Here is a 6608-nt window from a genome sequence, read left to right as displayed (position 1 = left end):
CTCTGTCAAAACTTATTTCTTTCTGTTTTTTGCTAACATATTTAAAAGGTTAAAAATGTTTATTTTTAATTTAGAAAATGGAGGGGTTGTTTTTCAGTACAGTATATTCTGGTTATGGTTCCCCTCCCATAACTCCTCCCAGATCCTCCTCACCTCCCCTGTCTCCCAAATCCACAACTTTTCTTTCTCTCAGTTTAATACAAATAGACATCTTCAAAAAAAATAATAAAATAAAATGAGATAAATGTGGACATCCGGGAAGAGAGAGCACCTGTGGAAGCAGAGCCAGAATGGGGCAGATGGGTTTGCTCGAGCCTAAGAATTGGAGCTTCAGCTTTTGGGAGCCCGGACCTCGAGATGCGCTATGCCTCCTGTCCACTGGACTGTAAGGTTTATAGAGGTAATCTTGGAAACCGAGAAAAAGACTGAATTAGAACAGGTTTTTGGCTACTGTGAGCAATCCAGAAGTGTGTGGGTTATTCCATCCCCTTCTGGCTTTGCTTTCCTTAAATTTGAGGATCCCTTAGATGCCGCTGACGCTGTCTGTGAGCTACATGGTGGAACACTTTATGGTTGCTGAGGAGGAGTGGAACTGTGGAATGGTGAAATAAGTCAAAATCAAGGCGTGCCTCCCTCTTGACCCTTGAGATGATTTCCTTACGTGGGAGTCCACTGGGCACAGATCTCCAAGGAGAAGCTTCTTTTGAAACCAGAACGCATCAGTTTCTAGAAATAGAAGTGCAAGGTCTTTGTCTAGTGAGAGCTATCACAAGCCGTCCCGATCTCGATCCTTCTCTAGCTCTCTTGGCCGATCTAGGTCACATGAAAGGAAGCAGAAGAGCAGTTTTGCTGAAGAAGTGGCGTGCAGAAGCAGCTTCATTTGATAGGAGCACGTGCAGGAAATTCAAGCTTTGTTTGAAACTTCGCATGCTTGGTGCATTATTTAAATGTTTTAGGTGTTCAAATATATTTTGTCTTTTTGGAACAGTGACACATATAACGGTGTAATTCTCTGTGGTCTCAAGTAGATCGTATGAAGCATGTCATATCAAGAATGTCCCCTTAAGCAAGAATGTCCCCTTAAGCAAGATTGAATTTGAACTTTAGTTTTTCATAGACTGAAATAAACCTAGATCCTGCCCGGTTAAAGTGTGATGTGCTGATGATATAGAAACAACTGGCAGAAATTGAATACAGCTGCAGGTTCTCTGGGAGCTGGGATATGGTGAGGAGCTGTGGGTGAAGCTATCAGCAGGCTTTCAAACCTGCTGTGAATGGAAAGCTAACAGGTAAGGGCTTTCAAAGAGGTTCCCTGTTGATCTCTCTGCAAGGATGCATAGCATAGTCTTTTGTAACATTCTTTAGAAATGTAAGACTTCCAAATGCCTGCACCCTATGGGTTTAAGGTACATTGTAGAGATGCACCTCCCAGTGACTGTGGAAGTTGTCTTTTTCAAGGCTGTCATTTCCAATCTGTTTGTGAGGATCCTTGGGATTCAACTTTTGTCCGCAAAGACAAAACCAAAACACAGAATATGGCAAAACAAAACGAACAACACACAGCAAAAAAGATAACGAGCCAAAGAAGAAGCACGAGAAGCGCATGCAGAGGCTGAGACATACACACAGGAAACCCTTAAGAACAAAATTGAAAACCGTAGTACGGAAACAAAAGAGCAGTAAGATAAAACAAAACAAAATAAAAACAGGGTAAAATGGAAAAGAAAGAATGAAGAAAGGGAAGAAAGATGGCCAGATTTTTTTCTTTTTTGATTATGAGATTTTAAAACACCTCTGAAACTACCATTAAGTTGTATTGTGTTGGTCATCTACAGCTGAGCATAAGACCGGCCCTCAAAGGTGGTTTGTATGCCCAGAGATTCCATTGGACAAGAGTAACTTTTCCTTTGTGAGAGCTTATCAATTTGAAATAGATTCTGGGTTAAGGGTAGGGGCTTGTGTCTGCTTCCCCTCTGAGCACTGGGGTTTTTATCAATTTTTAATGATTTCTTAGAACTCTAAGCCAAGTCCAGCAATCACCACCAAACTGTCTATTTTGCTGTGAGATTTATTCATTTAGTTTTGGTAGTGATTCACCAAAATTGTATCATTCTTAAGTTTCTTAGACTTGAGTTCCTTTCCATCCTTAGAATCCTAACATTTCTGAAAGATTTTTATTGCTAGTGACTGCAATTCTGTTTTTCTCACCTGCTTTTTTTATGTGGTTGTATCTAGAAGTCCAGGGTCATCTTTACTCACTTGGAAATTCGTCTGTTGCACTTGCATGGTACTTTTAGTTAGATTCTCAAATCTTGGTGTCCAACCCAACATCCTTTTCCTCATATATCTGGGATTTCTCGACAGCACAATGTTCTTTAGCAGAAATTGCCACATCCACAGAAGTGTCTGATGTCAAAACAAAGGTTAGATACAACTGAACTTGAAATTTTCACTCCCCAGAGTGTGTTTAGTGTTCCTGTTGAGAAGTAGAAAGTAGGTAAGCAAATAGCTGTAGCAGAATGTGATCTGCATTCGGTTTATGGAGCAGGAGATCCAGACCTGTGCCCTTGACCTGCTCACTGGAGAGAGAAAAATCATAGTACGCAGAATTAGGACAGAATAGGAGGCCAGGCTTCTGTACTTACAAAGAACATCATTTAGGGAAATTCTGGCATCATCGTAAAAGTTAAAATCTTTTTTCAAGAGTGTAGTGATGGCCAACAGAGACTATTATTAATGGGTGGTCCCTTCCATGAAGATGCCAGGCAACCAATGAGTAAGAAAAAAAAAACCAAATAAAGAGGTGAGATGTGAGAAGAAGGGAGCAAAACAGATTTCTGTAAGACTGAGAGTTCAGGGCAGTAGCTCCATGGAAGTGTGAAGATTAAGATGCGGGATGGAAAGCCCTAAAACAATTGGCAGGTTTAGGATGAACAAATGAACCGGGCTCCAAACTGCTGTGCAGAATGTCATAGATGATGGCAGCCAGCCACTCAGTCATTCATCATTTAGCTCTTCATATACTTGACAATATTTTAAAATGCCTGTTTTGTCCTAAGTGCAATTCCAGGAACGATAAAATATACAAAATTGATGCAAAGAAAATCAGATGCCACAAGTAAGGAGATCAAATGTAAAGACTATATTTCTAGAAAGTTGAGGTAAGATATTAGAGTCTGGGATATGGAAATAGTTTCAGAAATGCCAGAGGATTCCAAACAGAAGCAAATTCCCAAAGATCTTGGAAAATAATTCTTCTATGCCTGTGGGGGGTAGATGCAATGGTAAGATGGTATTTCATGGAAACAGTATTTTATCCAAGTCTAGGGAAATTCAAGCACCCAATCTTATGGAAGTAACCCTGATTCCACTTCAGGTCTGATTTGTGCAGGAATAAAAAGGACACCTTCTTTAACTCCTGTTATTAGAGAGCCATGTCATTTGGGTTGGGGAAGAGAAGCATGGTGGAGACAGAAGTGGAATCAAGACACACTAATGCCAAGTGGATAGTAGTTGTGTCATGCTTTATTTGAAAAATTGTTGGAGACTCTGATGCTCTTCCTATGGACCTTTTTCTGTTATCGTCTTCCCTTCCTGGAAGCAAGGAAAGAACTAATTTCTTAAGAATCAACCTTTCCATCAATCAAGGAGTTGTTTAAGAAATTAGTGGGTGAGCTCTGAACAGGGTGTTTATATCACACTGCTCCCCTTGAAGTTCAGGGATCTAACTGAAGAGGGAGCAGCAATATTTAAGAGCAGGAGGTGAAGAGTGATTCTAAGGAAACAGCACTTTCCAGACACAACAGGACAGAGGCACATCCGAGACCTGCCCAAGTTCAGGCCAGACAAATGCCAACATGGAGGAGGGGAAGAGGATCCAACGTCCCAGCCCTGGCCAAGGCAGGATCTACAAGCCATGGCTGCTGGAAGAGGGAAAATCACTTTTATTTAGGGGAATAGCACTGGGTATGTCAGTCATATTCCAGGGTAAACACAATTCCCAGGAATAATTTTTCAATACAAACTGAACTCCATTTTTTAGTGACCTTTTATTTTTGTTTTTGCTTTGCAAGAGAGAGAAAGAACATGTGTTGGGGAATGGGTAAGAATGAGCTAAAAATGTACTATATGAAACTCTCATTGGAAGGAAGGAGAGAGAGAGAGAATGGGAGAGAAAGAAAGAGTGAGTAACTCGAGGACTATCCAGTATTGTCAACCTGATTTTTCTATAAGGCACAATCCCCAGCTACTGTTAAGCAATGTCTTGCTATCATGGGTCATTTCCTTTCTTTCCTTTCCAATGACTTCTCTTTTTTCCTGCCAGTACTTCTTGGAATTAGCCTCCCGCAGAACCAATCACACTGGTGTGCTTATTTCAGTGTCTGCTTTAAGCCAAAGCAGGAAGCAGAGCATTTCTTAAATTTTTGCATGCTTAGTTGCCAATAATGGAAGCAAACCTCTTTGGAACATTACTCAATTTGCCCAATCATTCAGCCCGCTTGTAATAGTGCTGGGCTTTGTTATGCCAATTGCTCATTGTTATTTTAATTTATTGGGTAATCTCATGGTCCAGCTGTGCTAACCTTGGGCCTTCAACTCTCCTAGAAGTAATTCAGAAATATTTCATATGCACTAGACAGGGTAACGTCCTTCCCAAGATAACATTGAGCTCTTACATTCCTACACTGTAAATGCTTTGGAAGCTCAAGGAAAAGCTGAGTTTCTGTCTCCTGTTCTTCCTTTATGTTCTGGAATGCTGGTTTTAAACTAAATATGGAAATCAGCACACTTCATAATTTCTGCTTGAGAGAGAAAAAAAATCCCTCGACAATTATTTCATGAGTTGTAATGCTACTCCAGACATCACGCTAGACTCTGTGATAAAGGAACAAAACTGAGGACTTCTCCTATTTGTTTGGCCAGACTTATTGAAAATATGTTGTCCTGTTCCTTTGTTGGAGTTGTATTGAAACTGGTCCTAAACATCTTTTTCTTCCTGTTTACATGCTGATCATATATAAGACATTTATAAGCTCACTTTTTCCTGCCTGTCTGTGAGTAACCGGTTAAAAGACCTCATCTAGTATCAGATCTATAGATGTTCATGTTTAGTCTACAAAATGGTATCATGATTGTATGTAGCCAATGCATACCCTCTGGTATACTGTGTACTGTAAATCATCTCTCAAAGACTTAGAATACCTGTTACACTGTCACTGTTATAAAAAAAATCTGTTATGCTATATTGTTTAGGGAATAATGACAACAAGAATTCTTCATATGTTATATATATACTTTTTTCTGATTACTTCTGATGTATGGTTGATTGAATCCATGGAGGTGGTTTCCCTGGACACAGAGTGTCAACTGTATATGCTATTTGTCAAATAGGTATCATGGAACTACAAGTAGACAGACCCTGTCATCACTAAGGACAAAACATTTGTGTGTTGGTTAGCTTTTGTCAACCTGACATGAGCTAGAGTCATCTGGGAATTAGGAACCACAAAAAAAGGAACTGTCTCCACCCTCCATCATACTGCTGTGTGGGCATGTCTATGAGGCTTTTTTTTTAATTAGTGATTGGTTTGGGAAGGACTAGCGCACAGTGGGCAGTGCCCCTGGAAACAGGTAGTCTTGGATTATGTATAAAAGCAAGCTGGGCAATCCATGCAATGAAAGCTAATAAACAGTATTCCTCTCTTGTTTCTTCTCTAAGTTCCTACCTTGACTTATTTTGGCTTATCTCCATGACAGACTGTCATCTATAAACTACATAAACTCTTTCCTCCCTGGGTAGCTTTTGGTCAGTGTTTTATTGTAGCTATAGAGAAATCAAACTGAGATCACTGTGTCTACAGGAAAACCTAGGGAGTAAGGAGCTGGAGTCTTTCATGTTCTGATGTCATTTCTTAAGGATTACAAACCCTATTCTAGCTGGTAGGTGACAATGAAACAAGACTACCAGGATGTGGCTCAAAGGGGCCATTGGATTCACAGTCAAAAAGAGTACTGAAGTAAGTAAGGGTCATCCACGTGACAATGGTACCCACTCAAAAGATGCTTAGGGCTTAAGGAAATAGAAGCATAAGTCGGAGGATAGGTCAGAAGGCAACATAAACTCACACCAAATAATGTAGAGTAACTTCTCAACAGCAGTGACCAGATGTCTCTAATTGCACAGTCTTTGTTATGAATCTATTCAGCTCATCATTTGTGTTTTCAAAGGCTTGATTAAGACAACTGATTATGGTATCACCAGTGCCAATGGAAATGCTACAAGGAACTTATTGGCAATCTAGCTAATTGGATAATTTGGAATAGGTGAAACCTGCTCTCTCCCCTGATTAGTGGTTCGCTGCTTTCCTCTTCAAGCTGCAATCATTCTTCTCACACAGAAGAGGGAATGGCCTGGTGCATAATAATGAGCCAGTTGCTTCTTCTCTTCACTGAGTGCCAAGTGTAACTGGACCCCCTCATTCATTAAAAGTTATCCCAGCTCTCCCTTCTGCTGGTTAGGTGACACTGGGCCTTGAGCACACACTGCGGTGTTCTTTTGTGCTCTTGAATCTTGCTGGCTCTCTGTCACTGGAGATGTTCACATCAGA

General features: G+C 40.4%; 1 pseudogene; it reads left to right on the top strand.

Annotated features, from left to right (window-relative positions):
- Positions 1-357: 357 nt before the first annotated feature.
- On the top strand, positions 358-884 carry LOC142832401 (serine/arginine-rich splicing factor 3 pseudogene; annotated as a pseudogene).
- The last annotated feature ends 5724 nt before the right edge of the window (positions 885-6608 follow it).

This window comes from Microtus pennsylvanicus, chromosome 12 (genome assembly GCF_037038515.1).
Source record: "Microtus pennsylvanicus isolate mMicPen1 chromosome 12, mMicPen1.hap1, whole genome shotgun sequence".
Lineage (NCBI taxonomy): Eukaryota > Metazoa > Chordata > Mammalia > Rodentia > Cricetidae > Microtus > Microtus pennsylvanicus.
The sequence above is the reverse complement of the archived record's forward strand: the minus strand, read 5'-3'. Positions and strand labels throughout refer to the sequence as shown.